Here is a 20043-nt window from a genome sequence, read left to right on the forward strand (position 1 = left end):
ATTAGAAACAAAAACATATGTAAAAATTCTTAACATGATTACCTCAAGCACTTATTTTCTAACCTTATAATTAACAAATAAAAAAAGATTTTTATAAAAAATGGTCGAATCCTCTCCGAAAAGTCTTTTAAATTTAATTATATATGGTACGCTGCATTTTAAAGTGTTACAAAGCACTTTTTGAAATTATATGATTAGTCGCAGCTCCTAAAGCAGTAACAAATACGTTTAGGTTCACATTAAAATAACATATCAGAAAGAGATATTTACAAAGTGGCTCCACTATAAAAATATTCGGACTCTTTTAGTTAGAAAATTGATTTTAAATATGTCCGAAAAAATGCAAAATTAAAAATATGGTTTGAAAGACATACATTTCCTTCAAAAAAAGTTCTCTATTTTCACAGGAATCGAATAAAATGCAATTCAAAATTCGTATATGTTTTTGTATATAAAATAATAGTTTTAAAAAAAAAACTCAAAAAAATCATTTTGTCGTAAAAAAAAACGTGGGGTACTAAATTTCAATAATTGTAAATATTTTATAGACTGATATTGGTAAAAGTAAAGTCATTATAAAATATCTTTATAAACACCCCACGCTTTTTAACGAAAAAAAGAGTTTTTTGAATTTAAAGAAATTATTTACTACCTTTTTGTTCAGTAAGTTACAAAAGCGTGTTTTTTTAGTTTTTTTTAACTATTATTAATTTTGTGTTTTTTAGTTTTTTAAACTATTAATTATTTGTCAAAAATTCATTATAAATATGGTGGGAGCGCAAATAAATGTACATATTTTCAAATATATAAATCGTTATTCCTGAAAATCCTGGTCAGGATAATCAAACAAACTTATTAAATTATTGTATTGTCATCAGTCCTTGATAAGTAAATGTAAGTCAATATGATCAATTTTCTTTAATTATGGATTGTGAATTACTTTTAGTTCTTATACAAAACATTTTTTAATACAGTCTGCTAAAACTATAGTTTATTTAGTATCGAAGGATTCAGGCCAAAACAGAAAGTATAATTTTTATTGAACCTTTCTAATTATCTGGTATTGTGTTATACAAAATTTTCCACTACTATTACATCATTTTATTTTCCAGACTATCGAGCATTTAAAAAGAAATATTATTGGAAGAACATTAACTGTTGAATATTACTAAAAAGACATTTAATTTTTCACAATGAAAATTGTTTTGAAGTCCAAGAGAAAAGATAACTGAATTGTAATATTGGCAATTTTTCTGCTTTCATTAATAGCTTAAACCATTTTTTGATTAAAAACCGGGATGTTTCGAAAACCAAAAGAATAATAATCCTATTTTCACTATTTTATTTTTAAGGGTTATGATGTTACTGTGATGTGAGCTTGGCCTATTTGTTTTCGAACATGGGTTGACATTTTTTTTTCCTAAAAGCATTAAAAGGTATACGAGGTTTTTTTAAACAAAAGTAGGGAATAATTTAATGTCAGTAGATATCAGAGAGCGAACATAGAATTTGTTTTGTATATATATCCATTGTTAATTTGATTTCTTATAGAAAGACGAGGCGTCAATACACTGTACAGAAAACATCGACTTCCATTGTTTTAATACAAAAAACAATATAAGAATTCGAAACATTGAGAGAAATGTTTAAATTCAATTGTTATTGACATGTGTTCTATTGATAATGTATAGTAATTGGTTTCAATCAAAAGAAACCGCTGCCTATATATTTTATACTTCTGGTCTACATGTATGCTGAGTGGTACAGTTAAATGGAAGATTATACGTTAACCGTATAAGTAAGGTTATTTTTTGTTCTTTCCTTTACCGAGAGGCGATACTTAGGAGTAATTTACTTAGTGTTTGTCCTAGAAACTAGTTGACCAATAGCAAAACAACATTATATTCAGATATGATTTATTCTTTATGATAATTAAGTCCAAAAAACATAAAAAAGTGGCCAGTATTTATCGAGATTTCTCCTGAATCGCTCCTAAATAAAAGCTTTACACGCAGGACTTTAAGCGATATCTCAAAAATTAACTATATACCAAGTATCAACAAATTCAGGGGAAACATTTTTTTGTTCAATTTATCTTGTTTTTTGTACGCCTTTAGAATATTGTAAGGAATCGGAAAACTTTTTTGTTTCAAAATTAGAAAAAATTTATTTTCTTGAGTAATTTTGACCCAACAAAAATAAAAATCGAGCCCATTTGATGATTAAACGTTAAGTTTCAAAAAAAGAGCTATATTCGGGAGTAATCTCCACAATTCGTCTCTCTCAGAAACTTGTCGTTCAATCGTAAAACCTTACAAATTTTTAAAAGTGTAGATTATTCATAATAATTAAGACCCAAGAAATTTTTTAAAAAATCCGGCTCTCTTGGGATTGGATGAATATTATTTGAGATTTCTCTTGAACAGCTCCGAAATACAAGCCTAGAATACACGATTTTAGGCAATATCTCAAAAACTATTCACCTAATCGCTGAATTCGATGCTGTATTTATCCTACCCAACAAATTCGAAACAAATTTTGTGTGAGATTTTCTAACGTAACAAACGCGAAAATCGGTTTCATTAAACGTGTTATTTCCAAGATGTTGCCAAAAATCGTATTTTTATTTTTTGAATCTACGCTTGCTACTTTTTTCATTCTAATATTTATTAAATACAATTATGTGTTATCTCACGTTCTGTACCTTTCAGTATATAATTTATATATAGCCACTTTTATTTCGTTGGAGTTTTGTATCAAAATAAAAGAAAAAAATATTTGATTCCTTTTATCCATTTAGAAAAGTTGTTAATTGTAGTTGTACAATTTATTCTAGAACGTAATATACATTTAGAAACAATGAATATATGTTTAGTTTACTTGAGCAGTTTACAAAATGTCACCACGGATAAGAAAAATAGATATAGACGGTTTTGTTTCTCGCTTTTTTGGTAAATTGAATGAAACGAGGTTTTTACATTTTGAAAATTGTATTTTGCTATGTTTAAAAGTTGTCATTGAATTGTGTGTGTTTGTGTTTTGTTTTAGAATTTTGTGGTCATTTTGATTTGTGAATACCAAAAATATCATTGCCAAATTTGGAGCGAATCCGTTTGTTTGTTTGTTTTTTTCATTTTAAAGGTTTTTTTTTTGGGGGAATCAAAATAGTCTATTTTTGACTGCATTGCATTCTGTATCTTCTGCGACTGGTAATGTTTTAGTTCATGTCAACAGAATTTGACTATAAGAGTTTCTATTCGAAATTTAAATCCAATTTATAATAAATTGAGTTGATACTAAACAATTCTTGGTTTTAAGACAAGCTTTTATTTTACTAAAAAGTAGGAAGTGCTTCTGTGAGTCACTTATACATGACAATTAGTAAAAGCTTGAGCGCTCCGATTCATTCTTGACATATTTTATTGAGCGCTTCTAGCTTTTTAGCTAAAAGCTTATAAAAATAAGGGTTGGATTTGATATTACGAAATGTATTATGATGATGTATTTAATTGTCTCCCGAACCTCGGAAAGTTTTGTGGCTCTATCATATCTCCTTATATTCATTAAAGTTATTTTACCTATGGGTTTCATTAATACACTGATCGATCGCTGTAATGAATTGATCGCTTTCTCGATATTTTTGTTCACTTCAACAAATTTTTTAAACAACTGAACTAATTCACATTATAAAAACCCTTTTCTCGATTTACGAGATACATCTATTGATAACATAAATAAATTATCTTGAACCAATTTACATGTTTATATAAAATCTTTAAAAAATAATTAACACAAATCTGAATGTAATCTTTGTTGTTAAAAATGAAGACATTGATAAAAATCTATAATAACTTTTAACTAAAAGAAAACTATAAGAACCCTTTTATTTATAAATATATTTTTATACAATATCATGATCGTTGCTATTAAAAAATTTACTTGGAAATAATAAGTTAATAAAATTGTTATGGTAAAGTTACCACCAACAGTGAATATAAAATTCATAAGTCATCACCAGAAATTGGATTTTATGAATAATATGTATACATACATAACAGATGTCGAACTTTTAAATAGTAGAAAGATTTATTTTATTATTCATTATTAATATAGCTCGAATCTTTTCTTCATATAGATATTAATATGAATTAAGAAGAATGTCTTTTAAATAGTTTGGGTACGGAAATGTAGGTTTATGAGTTTTTTTTTTCTAGTAAAACAAATTAGAAAACGATTAAATTGTATTTAAGCAGCATATACAGAATGTTCGATTTACATATAGCCATATAAATATCACGAGTATGACAGAGTATATGCGTTAAGCATTGCATCTAGGTGAGAGATATTATAGGTGTTATATGAAATTGCAAAAGTGACTTTTATCGTTACTTATCTGTTGCAGTTCATCTATTCTACTAAGAAACACCACTCTGCAAGCGTCTTGCAAGTATCTCAACGCATATCAAAGCTTCAACACATGCATATAATACCTCTCACTTAGACGCATTGCTTAACGCATGTATTCTGTCATACTCGGGATATTTATATGCCTAGATGTAAATCGAACATTCTGTATATCTTAAATGTTTTGTGTGTGGGTCAATATTACTTAGATTTTTTACCTTGAAATAATAGATCGTGAGCCAATAATAAAGAAAAGTAACTCGTTCTTCATCAGAATTACTTCAAATTATTTTGAAATGATCACAGAACGAAAGGTGCCTGACAGTCTAAGACGTAAAAATGCACCCCACATTAAACTATTTTGACATTTGAAATTTCCGTCTACTCGTTTAAGTTTTGTGATGCCAATTGCTTTCTTTAAATGTGGCAAAGAGAAAAACAAATCGTCATTGAACATTAATATAAAAAAAATCAAATTTCTTCATTTACAGTGAATTATTTTAATAAGCCTTCATGGAAAACTTGTATATTTATAAACCATTTTGGACAGACTTTATATGTGTACACATATGGATGCTCCAAGTTAGGTGGTATAACCTGTGTTATGTTAAACCTAAAATAAACTTTGAGTTAACAGATAAATGTGTTAACTAAAATAATTAACAATACAATGCGGAATATGGTTTTTAAAATAGGTGTAAACACGTTGTTAAATAAAGCATATATTTATTATATTTACCAGACGTGAGAATATAACGTTAAATTGTATTAGCTTAGTTGTATAATATTTTTAGAACATTGAAATTTTTTTGTTACAATATTCTGATATAATTCACAAATAATATCTAATTCATATTGCTAATATTTAAGCTTACTTTATACTTATTTTAATGTGTTAAGTCCGTTAACACAAAATATGAATTAAATAAATACTTACATTGTATAGTACTTAAAAATAGTCCTGAAACTGCATTCAGCGTGGTCCAAAACTACAAAACTATACTTTTTTTCACGTTTATCTTTCTTATTGTGTAGTGAAATTATAAACAACTGCATAGAAAAACTAGTTTTCTTTAAAATGCGCAAATATTCTTGCGTCAAGTGTAGGTTTATAGAATAAATGGATTAACGGTAAAACAAAAGTAAGCACTTGGAAAATACAGACAAATTCCTGGTTGAAAAATCAACATTTATATCATGCGTCGTTTCCATGCGTTACATCTAGTCATGCATTCGTTTCGAAACATGATTCCAACAAATTCAATTATTGCTATTCTACAACACCTAATTTGTCTGATTTAGGCGTATCTGATTTTTTACTTATTTCGAAACCCAAACTACCACTTTAGAAACATCGTCTTGATTTTGATTAGATTGCATTGAAAAAGTTTCTCAATATTTTCACAATTCAAATTTAACTGTTTCATTATTTTTCAAATTATTAAAAAAACCATTATAAACTGTTGCATTTTTTACACCTCGTTTCTTCGAACTAGTTACTTTGATCATATATTTCGACATATTATTTTTTAATACATCGAACTCTCGAGTTTCTCGATTGATTGAAGTTTGAGTTTTAGAGTTACCAAAAAGGTTATAGTTTCCAATCCTGTATTAATTGCCTCAACTATGCATCTGAAATTACCGCAATTTGTGAAATTCGACTTAAACTAAGATTCGATTATAACTGACAATGAGTGCAAACTATAGAGAAATGAAAATAATTCGAAGAAGAAGAACAACGATCTATCAAGGAATTTGTGTTCTTAAAGTTGAAATGTATTTTACTTAAAAAGAAATTTCATTTTCACTTTTCATCAATTTTCAAGCATAATCATTAGAAATTTTTTTATTTTTCATTATTAATTTAAACAAAAATGTCAAAATCAATCAATAAATTTCTTTTCACTTAAAATAATATAAATAAATAAATAGCTGATGTCAATAATTTTATTTATTTTATTATAAATACTTTTTTTTCTTACCTAAATTGTTATAAATTAGTAACACTTTTCAAAATAAAATTTTTATGAATTAAAAATTATTTTATGTACAAAAAAAAAACTTATAATAATAATGATAATCAATACACGCAAAAATATATATAAAAAGAAAATAAAAATTTATAAACAGAACAATGAAAGCCATTGTACTTTTTGAACAAAATTGTTTATAAATTTGGAGAATTGAAATACAATGATAAAATAATAAATATTATTATTTATTATAAATAACAATAAATAAGCAAAATAATATTTATTTTTTTATAAGAATCATCAATTTTTTTTTATTATTGTGTTGAAAATTGAAGCTATTAGTAGTAATAGAAATTTAATTGAATACGACGGTTTCAATTGTAATTATTAATATTATTTTTCATTCATAAAGAATGTGAATTTTGTAATTTCTCTTGATGTTTAAGATGAAGTCGCAACCGTGATTTCCAGAATCAACACCGTTCTTACGAGACGATGCTAAACCTTTTATTGCTTTGTATTTTGACTTTATTATTTCCTTTGCACCTTCTGTATATTAAATTTGAGCTTTTCTTAGAACCTCAGATGGGAATGATGAAGAAACTTGCCTGTAAAATTATTTACTGAAAATCATTTGAAATGACAGTTTTCGGCCACTATAAACAAAAAGGAGTTTATATGAAGGGAAATATTTCAGGTGTATTAAGAGCCAATGACTCTAAAAATACGGTCATGTACCTGAAAACATTACGAAATTCGAAAATATGACCCGAAACAGAAAATTTAATGATTGTGGTCACGGGAAGTCGTATATTTAGTAAGCGTAAGAGGGGTCGTTTTTAGTATTTAAATTTAAAATAATATTTTTAAAAGCTATATAAAGCGCGATATAGTAAAACATGAACTAAAAATGACAAGATAATGCACAATTCAATCTTTAAAAGTCTGGGGTCCTCTACCTTGTTTTTAATCTGCACGTTAAGAAAGTATGTGAGATTTAAAAAACCATATTTTACTTAACAAAAATTATTGAAAATTTCAAAAGATATAATCATTTTCTTAAGCAATCTTCGACAATCTCATAATAAATTAATTCATCCTTGATTACAAAGCATAACTTTCGAACTGAAGCCTAAGTAAAAGACATCGTGTTCCAGTTATGAAAATCAAAATTACTACAAATTTTGTAAACTCTGAAATTCTTACCAAATAAGACTATTGTCGGAATATTTATATTTGACCCTACTATAAATATTTACTCTCGGGTCTATATCAATGGTTTACTTCTAAAAAGAACGACTGTTGAGGACTCCCTTTTTAATGATTAAGGCAGTCTGTTTTTAAGAAATTGTTAGATAGAACTGCACACAAATTACCAAAATTTTTCTGCCATTCTACACAAAAGAAATTATTATTAATGGAACAGAAAATTTTAGTAAGATATAATTATTATTAATAATAACGTTTTCCATCATAGTTTTTAGCTTTTGAAAGTAGAAAATGATAGTGCTGTTACATTGATATAAGACTCTTTTTCTACTATTAGAAGATACCACTAGAAGTGATATCAATTTCTGTACACAATTTACAGAGCTCATAATTTTTTAAAGAAATTTTTAGAACTGCATAATAAAGAATTAAGAACTGCACAATTTGTGCACGTTGAAAGTCTAGCGATAAGAAAAAGCTCTCAAACAGAGAAAAGCTGTTTACCATAAACGATCGATCCCCCTGGGTAACGCTGTTAAAAGAAGTAAATCGTCTTCGGTATATTTCTTTTCTTAAAGAGTATTTAAATTCATTTCTAATAAATTAGTATTATAATAAAACTATAACTAATACGTAAGGCAGTAAGTAATAAGTTAAAAACTTTTTTAGTATCTTGATTATGAATGGCTTAAAGAATGGCTTTGCTTTACATGTCATCTTATAAAAATAAATGACCAAAGGCATTTTTCAACACAACACACATATATAGGTAGGTATATTAGGTTAGTATAAGGTATTCATAATACATTAAATTTACACCATATAATTGGAAACGTGATATTAACTATATTAGTTAGTTTTAAAACGGCTACATATAATAGCTACCTGCATTTATTAAAAAGGTATTAAATGGTAAACTTACATTAGCTTGTTGCTTATTTTATGTATTCAACATTTTAACGTTCAACGTTCTTTAATATACATATATCTAGTCATAAGGTAGCGTGAACATTTTGTTCTCTAATTTGGAAACTTCGTTAGTTCTCTTATCAAAGCGGTAAATTCTGCAGTTAGTTTCAAATTCTTTACAAACATTGGTATGGTTTTTTTTTTTAAAACTTTATTTTTTATTTATCGTGTTACGGGTGACCAACGCGGCGGGGAGGGCTAATCGTAGGGACCTTTTATACCTTCATCTTTTACTTATGGTTGTCCTCCTGTTTTTATTTTCCCTGGCGTAGACTGACTGGTCTAACACAAATAACTTTCTGCATCCTCCATTCACCAAGTTCTAGATTGTAATGGTTAAGCACATGATAAAACTAATGATTTGGATGACCCTTATTGATATACCAAGCAAAATAAATGAAGTGTCGCCCAGAAATATCATCAAATAAAAATGAGGTACAATGGATCAAACTGGTCGCGATAATAATGATCTTCTAAGACTTCCTCCTAGTCCAGATCTAATATTATCTAATAAACCTCTTAACAAATAGAATTTTGCTACAATCACCTCAGCTCTAGTTTCTCCATTATTGGACTAAAAATATTGTTTTAACTGAAAATCACACCCGCAAACCAGACTGTGCCAGTCTAGTCATTAGTTTTTGAAATCATACTAAATCCATCTCCTTTAATTTTTGAATTATCCGATAGATGGTTTTGCGGAAATGGAATATGAAGATCGTTGGCCAACTTGCAAAAAAATGTCTTGCAACCAATATTTCATAAATCTCAATAAATAGGTACTGACGCTCTTACCAAATATGATAATTAACACACATATTAAACAATATATTCCCACATTGGTCTCAAATCGATACAAAAATTTAGTCGGTACTTTATAGGCTAGGTTAGGTAAGGTTAGGTTATATTGGCTGTCCGCGAAGGGCATACTTAGGCTTTAGAGCTCATTGTGATACGATATATGTGTTTTACCTCCTTTCTGCTGATAATTTCACTTATCAGCTCCTCAATTTCAGATGCTGAGTGCACCTCCTTCATGCATATACCATGCACTACACTAACCCATCAAAACTATTAATTAAATTATTTTTGTTGCAACAGTGGGAATCAAACCCGCTACCCTATGCTTACCAGTACATACTAGTGTACGTACTAACAATAAAACTTTAATGTGTATTCAAAATTTTAGAAGGATAAAAAAGCTACCGTGTGAATTGATATACGTAGACTCAGAGAAGTTTAATATACCTTTCTTTGTGTTTGGTGGTTGTTTGTTTCTGGTTATAGAGTAATGAATTAAGTGACGATAATTTTATACGAAACAAATTGGTTTTAAAACTTTTTAGATCATTAACTTTTATATTATAAAACTTGTAAGTTTCAATTTCAATAAACGCTTGTTACTCTAATTGGTTTTGTTCTGATTGAAACAATTTCTTTTCAAACAATAAAAATTTGTAATTAAACAATAAATATTTTAGTTTTATTGTTAGGATTATGTTACAAATATTTTGTTATTGCAATTTGAGTAATGCAGCTTTTACATTATAAAAATACACCGAAAATAAACCTTGGCATATTAGACAAAAATTGTATATATTCACTCAATAAGAATTTTGTTTGAAATATTTTCAGTTTTTAGCAAAATTAATTATATTTTTCTATGTCTATTTCCAAGGGCCTTTCCGATAATTTAAAAAACTTTATCCCAAAATTGTAAATACTACATGACTTCTTCTTCCTCATACAATTCTCAGCAGTTGTCGATTGGAATATTCCATTTTTGATTCTTTTTGTGAGTAGTTATAGTAATTTGATCTATTTTACGTTTCTCCTCACTTTCATTGAGTGGTAGACCACATTGAGGTCAATTTTAGAATAGGTCCTGGAAGTTGTCAGTTTTGACTTCTGACGCTGTAACTAAGTCATCAGTCTTAAAGTGAATTTTAAATGGCTAAAACGTCGATTGGTGTCCACAATATATAGTGTTGGACAGATATCTAACTTTTTTTTTGACAAATTTTAATCATTTCAGCATGTATAAAGCCATTTTGGTTAGGTTGCTAGCAATTTGTTAAAGAAACTATGAGCTGAAACGTCTTTTAAATAAATTGATGAATTGACTTGGGTCTTTATATTATTAATTTTTCCAAATTTATTTTTAAATTAAAACCTATTATTACAATCGATAATTTTTTCAAATTTATTCATAGCCATAGTTGCAGGTAAGTGAAATTAATTTTTACCTATTAAAAATTCCGAAGCAATACAGGAAGCGATATTCAAACCACCCAAAATAAATATTTTTTTAAAGGATTTAATTTGAATATTTTTTAAACTAAAACTATAATTTTCTCAAAAAAACTATCAAACCCTTTTCATTATAACAAATAATAACAAAATTGAGTTGCCCAAAAAGTATGATTATCATCTTTTTTTTCCACAATTATTTTTTTCTTTTTGATTAATGAAACCTACTGTGTTTTTGGAGTAGACTAGAAGTTTTTTGTTAGGCATGCATATGATTATAAGGTGGGAATGTCTTCTACAAATCGTGCTTTGTACACTATATTTTGAGATTAAAATATTTTTCGTTAAAAATGATTAAAAAGTCACGTTCAGTAAGTGGATTTTTTATTTAATGTGTTACCCATAATTTCTTTTTATATGACCGTAATAATACATAACTTTTATATTGGTCATGTTCGTAACGTTTAAATAAGGAAGTATGTTTTTCTATTCGAGTGTATCCAGCATTTATAGGTACTCAGTGTGCGTAGAGAATGATAGTCGTATGACATTGTGATAGCACTATCTTTTTCTTCGTACTCTGACTTTAATATACCGAGGGAAAAAGAACAAACTGTTGTACATGTTTATTATAATTGATTTTAAATCAGGCAGATGCAAAAAATAACATACAAATTTTAATGATTATTGAAAAAGAGGAGCTATTGTTTAGGCAGAAATATTGAAAAATTTGAATAGATTTTTTTTTTGTCTGAACGTGAAAAAATAAGATTTTGTAAATTATCTACTTCATTAATAATAACATTTTGGATATTTTTTTTTTCAGACATCTGTGAAGGTTTCATAAATATTCTATTTTATGAAAAAGAAGATAATTTGTTAGAAAAATTACAGAATAGTTCAAAAATGATAATAGAATAATAACGTTCGAAAGTAAAATACAGGGTAGGTACTTTTTTAAGTTGCTTTGAAATTCGAAAAAAAGTTTTATCAATAAAAAAAGCTTCAAGCAACAAATATAGGATGCATAGGCAGTTCATCTTATGCAGACCTAATTTTTCAGATTTGATTTACGTTTTCAGACTCAATGAAAAACTCACTCTACTCCACAACTGGTAATAGATAGATAGATGAGCACTTTAAAATAGAAAGTTGTTATTTATTAAAAAAATCACATTTTTTGTTCGAAACATTTTTCCCACAAACCGTACCTACAGTTTAGGCAAAAAAGAACTGAAAAGTTTTACCCCAAATAATTTTTTTTCGTATGTCGTATGTCTTCTGCGGAATCTAGGAACTAAAAAAAATTTCCAATAAAGATCAAAACTTGCTAAAACATCACAATGTTCATTCAAAATTATAAGAACTTTAGGCAACTTTATTATCTACGAAAACGTGTTAATATTTTCATCGACAATTGTATCACCTATAGTTTAAAAATTGAATGTGTAGCAATTTTCACAGTTCTAGATGGCTATTTTCAAGATATATACATAGAATAAATTTCTATGAGTAAGATATTAAAGACTATATTATTCATTTCAACATATCTGGTTTCCATAGGGACCGGTTCACCACAGAAAACAGCTCAAACGCATTTAGCACAGCGTTGTGCCAATAACAGACGTGAGTAACGTAATTCACTCACAATCAGTGAAAAAACTTTACTCTCTAATTCTGTATTCTATGCTACCGTTCAGTATTTACGTGATCTTCTTTCTCTGTTGGCTTTCATGACTCATTTCCATGAAACGTAAAACTTATTCGGATGTTTCAATAACTTGACTAGGACGTTGAGGAGGAACCTTTGCTCTCTTGGTGAGTGAAAATGAAGAGATCGAAGCCGAAGATATTTTTCTAAAAATTTATTAGACAAAGAAGAAATTTTCAATAAAATGTTAGAATCTATTTTGTGATGTTTATTAGATTTTCTATATATTTCTTACATCTAGGAAAATTTGCGTCAATATTTTAACATTTGGATCCAGATTTTTCCTATGATCTTCAATTCGACGTTTATAATATTATTTGACTTCTTTTGAAAATGTCCCGCCAATGAAACTAGTTTTACTCAACACATAGTGTATTTGACATAGCATGTCGTACAATATTTACGGATGGCACTAACCACAAAAAAAGTGAAAAAAAAACAATTAACTGAGTTAATTGTTGAAATACCATGTATAGACAGTGTTGATGATTATCACATTACACATACAGACATGCGTCACACATACATAACTGATATTCCCATATAATACATACTATACAATTTGCGCCCAGTTTACAAACTCACGGGTAAGCAGTGATGTTTACGAAAAAATGTTTCATACAAAAGTTGGTTTTTTTTTATAATAATATTTTTTACTTTTAAACTTTTCTTCTATCTCTAACGGTTTACAAGATGGGTCCAACGGACAAAAGATGCAATTGACCTATGTTGCTCATTTACGAACTCGACCTCACTTTTTACGTCCTGAGTACGCTGTAAGAATTTCAGCTTGATATCTTTTTTCGTTTTTGAGTTATCATATTGACAGACGAACGGAAGGACAACCAAAAATGAACCAATTAGGTCAATTCATAAACAACTTTACCAAAATTTTATTGGTATCATCAATATTTTTATGCATTACAAACTTGGGACTAAACTTAGTATACCTTGTATATTACATATATACATAGTATAACAAATTAAAAATAAATAAAAATAAAAACTACCTCAAGGACACTAAAACAATAAATTACAAACCAGTTAATCGATATTCGTTTAAGATAATGTCTTTATAATATTATTTATTAAATAACAATCTTATAATCTACATAAATATTCAACACAATATTTATTTATTTATTTTTTTTAAATATTAATAAAAAATGAACATGCTACTGTTTAAATGAATACCCCCTCCTTCTTATTTATTATAAACTCCGGTAGTAGCTGTTATGTTATAGTTAATTTGTTTATACAAATGAGTTCGATAGAGTGTTGTTGTAGACGATATTATTTAAATTATTTGTATGTATCAACAATTTATTTAAATCAAAGATTATAAAATAATATTTATTCATATTATTTTATTTAAATATTTTAATAACTTCAACAGAGTGTCACTCAATAAGTATAAAATATATAAATAAATACTTTGATTATATCCATGTAGGCTAATCAAATAGAATCCATAACAAGTGAAATTTACAAAATTAAAAAAACCCCCGACAAATGCGATTTACTCCTTGTAAACCGATTTTTGGAAACTTAGCTATAAATAGTCTCAATCAAGTCGGTTCGACGGTTTAGGGGCTATGATGCCACTGAGATACACACAGACGCACAAATAAACACTTGACACTTATAACACTTCTTCTTTAATCAATATCAAAGTGATGGTCAAGGACATTAGATGAGATGAAAAGGATACTTAGAGAGCTATCATTTTTTGGGACAAATTTTTGGAAATATTTTAATTGAAATTGAAATATTTGAGTTGAGTTTGTTCTTTTTAATTATTGTTTTCAATTACCTAATTATTTTACCATTTCACTTTTCAAAATGAATTGAGCCAGATTTATTTGACCATTCATTTCCATAATATTTATTTATATGTTAAAATTAAACGTCATGCCTTTTCCAAACTGAATCGATTTTGAAGATCATCGCCAATTTTTTAGTTTTTGCGAGAACGGAACTCTTAGCTCGCACTTGAAACATAGCTAAGAACACTTTCCGTTAAATTACCTTTCAAATGAAACCAATCAAATTAAAATCGGTTCATCCATTTAGGCGCTACAATGGCACAGACAGGCAAACACACATGCACACACACATAGCGGTCAAAATTATAACACCCCTTTTTTCAGTGCGAGGGTTAAAAACCGTTTTGAGAAATTGAAGAAAGTTCAAAAAATTTGAAGTTATTGAACTCCCAAAAGCTATGCACAAATTCTGGGTTTGGACAAACGGGAATTACAAACATTTAGAACCAAATGACGATATTAAAACTATTTTCAGTTTCCAGGAAATTAAATCGAAATACCGGCCCTTAAAAGTGAGTATGAACAATTTCATCGATTATATCAAATCCTATCTATAACGTCTCGACTCATCGAAGAATTTTATTTTTCACATAAGTACACCTAGCGAAGTTGCGGTTTGTATTATAATCTAGCTGGAATTACATACCAGCAACTATTTGCGTCTTTTACATACAAAAATATTTAATAATTATTTTATAAACAAAAAAAAAAATATTTTTATGAAAATCACATTAAAAGAAATGTCACCATTAATTTAATTTGTAATTAGTGTTAAAATCATTTTTTATACAAAAAAAAAATATATTTTCATAAAATTTTTACCGTTGTGCTAATTTTAAAAGTAAAATAAATTTTAAAAATAAGGATACAGATACATTTTGTTCATTGATTTATATTCATGTAAATTAACGGTACAATAATTTTTTAAGATAAAAATATTAATAAATAATTTTTGTGACTTCTGGTTTATTATATTTTATATACCTACAACATAATAAGAAACTATTATTATCATTAAAGAAAGAAAATTTGGAACTACCAACATTTACGATTCAACCAAAATGAATGAGTCTCCTAAAAACTACACTTTTCATCGTTTTTCTTGAGAACTACCTATCTTTTTGTGGGGAGTTGACTGGTTCAAACTTGTAGAAATATTAGAAACTTTTTCCCAATATAAATTAAGAAAAAATTATTCAGTTGGATGGCTAAAGTCGATGTAGTTCTTACGAAATTCTTCATCCTAGAAATCGCATACAAGAGTTCTTTGAGGAATTCCAAAACTTTCGTTATAAATTACTGGTTGCTTATGAAGATATAAACTAAAATAATTAATTGGTGTTTTTATTTTTATTCCACTTGAAAATAAAAATTTCGATTTTAATGAGAATGGTTTCCCGCTATTGCTTGAATATATATATTGGTGGAAGCGCAGGGAAGTATATTGAAGATATCATTTAGTAGCAGTATTCAAATTAACATGCACACCCATTGATTGCAATATAATTAACTTGATAATTTTTGATTAATTTCTTATTGTCAATATAATTATATTTTTGAGAGCAAATAAGATTCAAATTTTTGCCTCCCTTCAAGTATTTTGAGGAGATTAAGATAAGAATTGAGTCAAAATAATGATAAACTTTTGTGTAAATTATTAAAATCGTTTTTTTTTTTCTTCTACTTCTGGTATTTAATTACTTATGAGATGTGAAAAGTATTTTTATATTAATAATATTATTATTATTATTAAAAAAAAAAAGAATTTATAATAATTATAGTTTACAAAAATTTGGCTGTGAACATACGCGTTATATAATCATTTTAATATGTCACTACAATTTAAAAATAATTATGATTAAATCTAAGTGTATATGTATGTGATTATGAAATTTAATATATATAGTTTTATTATTTTTAATTAAATAAAAATTAGAAATATTATTTAACACAAAAAAAGAGTATATTTTTATGTAATATTAAAAAGAATCAAATAAAAAGTCACCGCAATTCAGGTGTAAAAAAGCGAGAGATTTGCAATTTGTATTATTTTTAAATTCTCTTTGTCTTTAATATAGTCTGGATCCTGATTGTAAGCAAAAAAAAACAATAATCATAGATATTTTAAAAAATGCTTTTGAGTTAAAAAAGTTTTATTTAATGAGCTGAAACGTAAAAAATAAATTTATCGATTTTCGAGATGAAGAAAGTAATTTACCAATTTGCATTGATACCGGTTTTATACACCTTTACAAAATTAGAAAGAGTTGGTATGATGACTATATGAACGTTAAAACTTCTAATTAAAGAAAGAAGAAGATACTTTTTTAAGTATCTTCTTTTTTCTTTAATTAGGAGTTCTTTCGTTCACCAAACGTGACGTCATTGTTGATTATAGCTATAGAGATTACATATAAAACTCATTTTTAAAAGAAAGAGACGATTTACGATCTTTGAATGCTTATAACTTCTTCGTTTTTTAATCAAGTTTAATTTAATTTTCAAATTTTGTTATGGTATCAAGTCTTCCTTTACAATTTCATGGGTAATGTGATGAATTCGATAGCAGTCATTTACTAATTTTGAAATATTATTGCAATTTCGGAAAAGACGAATAAATAATGTCCTATTCCTATTGATGAGTCCCAAATCCTATTGATTTGTAAAACGTTCACGAAAAATGATTTGATATTATTTTAGTCACACCCTTTATATACTTGTGTAATGTGAATTTATTTCTTCTCAATTTATTATTGATTAGAACTAATTTTTAATAAACATTACAATATATTATTTATACTTTCATTTGTATTTATGAAATTTTTATTTTGCAAAACTCAGCAGTGTAGTAAATTTTATTTTATAAAATTAATTCATTTCCAATAATAGGGCAATTATTATAAAATATCTTAAATTACCGATTCGTTTTAGGTCTGATATTTGCTACATTCTTAAATAATTTATAAGAGAAAATTACGTATTTTATTACAAAATAAAAAAAATTCCGATACCGGGAATCGAACCCGAGCCTCCTGGGTGAAAGCCAGGTATCCTAGCCACTAGACCATATCGGATGTATATTCAAACAGGTTAGAAAATACTCGTAAGATTGCTACAATATTTAATAATAGATCATCCTCAAATGGCACAGTTCCAAAATTATATTTTATACACAACTTTTTCAAAATTATACATTTTAATTTCATGGAATAAAAAAAAATTCATTAGAAATTTTTAAATAAAGGATAATATATATTGCATTATTCCATAAAAAAATCAATGTTTTCACATCCAGGTTAGATCTGGTTAGTCCATTTTATTCATTCTTGAATATAATATAAAATATGTTGAATATAATATAAAATATTTTGAATATAATATAAAACAAGTGAAAACAAACAATTGACTCAGGTAATTGTTGAAATATCATGTATAGACAGTCTTGATTACTCTGTCACATTTCACATACATACATGTCACACATATATAACTGATATTTCCATATAATACATACTATACAATTTGCGCATAATTTACGCTCACACGGATAAACAGTATTGTTTACGAAAAAATGTTTCAAACAAAATTTGTCTATTTTTTTATAATTAACATTTTTACATGTATACTTTTGTTCTGTCTCTAATAAGTTACAAGAGGGGTCCTGCGGACCCAAGACCCAATTGACCTATGTTGGTCATTTACAAACTCTACCTCACTTTTTACGTCCTAAGCACGCTATAAAAATTTCAGCTTGATATCTTTTCGTTTTGGAGTAATCGTGATGACAGATAGACAGACAGACTACTTGTAATGAACAACACCTGTACCAAAATTTTGCTCATAGCATCAATATTTCAAGCTTTACAAACTTGGGACTAAACCTAGTATACCTTGGTATATTTCATATACATGGTATAATATGGTATAGCATGTATAATTGTATAAATTCTAAATGATAATATTTTAAAGAATTAGGGTTTTGTATGTCAAAAGAAAATTGTGTTTCTGACAGAATGAGTTCCTCCTCTCGAACGGTATTATTGCGGTATGCAAAGGATATTTTTTGTCGAGTTTAAACTAGTTGATTTTAAATAATATTTATTTATAGTCCGTCGAAAATTTCTATTTTTAAACATACTTTGTGAGCATTGTATATTTAAGACCATGAAAATTCGAAACTTTCAAATTCTTAGCCATAAATGCGATATTTAAAAAAATTAGAGAACATTTTTTTTTCATACCAGAAATTTTTTGATGACTTAATCGTCTTATTCTGGGCTCTAGCTATAATCGAAGTTTTGATAACGTTGGCGTTAGTAAAAATTGAAAATGAAAACAGAAACATTAAGAAAACTAGCAGAAACGAAGGAAACATTATTGTTTATTTCGATAGATTTGGCGAGTGTACGATATTTATTGCATACGATTTTTAATTCTGTTTTAACACCCGAACTAAAAAAGGGGTGTTATAAGTTTGACCGCCATGTGTGTGTGTGTCTGTCTGTGGCATTGTAGCGCCTAAACGGATGAACCGATTTTAATTATTTTGGTTTCGTCCCCGAAAAAACTAAAAAATTGGCGATGATCTTCAAAATTTATTCAGTTTGGAAAAGGCATGACATATAATTTTAACATATAAATAATTACTATGGAAATAACTCCCCAAGTAAACCTGGCTCAATTCATTTCGAAAAGTGAAATGGTAAAATAATTAGGTAATTCAAAACAATAATTTAAAAGAACAAAGTCAACTCAAATATTTCAATTTCAATTAAAATAGTTCCAAAAATTTGTCCCAAAAATGATAGCTCTCTAAGTATCCTTTTCATCTTATCTGATGTCTTTGACCATCACTTCGATATTGATTGAAGAAGGAGTGTTATAAGTTTAAAGTGTTAATCTGAGTGTGTTTCTCAGTGGCATCGTAGCTGCTAAACGGTCAAACTGACTTTATTGAGAACATTTTATAGCTTAGTTTCCAAAAATCGATTTAAAAGGAATAAATGGCATTTTTCGGAGGTTTTTTAAATTTTGTAAATTTCACTTTTTAAAATTTAGAAACTTAAACTTGCATATAATCGTTGTTGCAATTTAAACTTACTGTATTGATAATGCTAGCTTTGTTTTGAGGAAAACTAGTGTTCGGCAAAAGTGTAATTAATGTTGTATGTTTTGAAAAAATGCTACTTCTTTTTTTTATAAATAGACTTTTTTCTTAGGACGTTACATTTCATAGTTCTATCTCAGAGAACGAAAGCAGTGCCACTTTATTTATGCCAAAGCAGTGCCAAATTCTTCTTTCTGTGCTCGTATTTTAAGATTTAAGAACACTTAACCGATGTTTTATATTAAAGAACATCAACGAAGATTTTATAATGCATACGTATACAAAATGCCCATATATTCAAATGAAAACAATTCAAATGTAATAATGGAATAAAACTTTATGGTTGGTCATATTTTATTAACATACATACAGCAACAATAACATAAGTTATTTAAATCAGAGCATACACAGTATACAGAAAAGTAACTAAGAATAATACCCATAACACAATTCTACGAAATTTGTGTTAGTATTAATTTACATAAAATCAGCTTTTTGTCTCATATCAAAAAGGGAGAAATATTCAACGATAACAGTGTGTCATAATAAAGTATAAAATTATTTAACTTTATGATTGCTCAATTCTATGTC

At 27.4% G+C, this 20043-nt stretch overlaps 1 non-coding gene across 1 annotated transcript; it reads right to left on the minus strand.

Annotated features, from left to right (window-relative positions):
- Positions 1-17347: 17347 nt before the first annotated feature.
- Trnae-uuc lies at positions 17348-17419 on the minus strand. Its single transcript has one exon. It is a non-coding gene; the product is annotated as a tRNA-Glu (tRNA).
- Between the last annotated feature and the right edge of the window lie 2624 nt (positions 17420-20043).

Source organism: Chrysoperla carnea, chromosome 4, assembly GCF_905475395.1.
Source record: "Chrysoperla carnea chromosome 4, inChrCarn1.1, whole genome shotgun sequence".
Classification (NCBI taxonomy): domain Eukaryota; kingdom Metazoa; phylum Arthropoda; class Insecta; order Neuroptera; family Chrysopidae; genus Chrysoperla; species Chrysoperla carnea.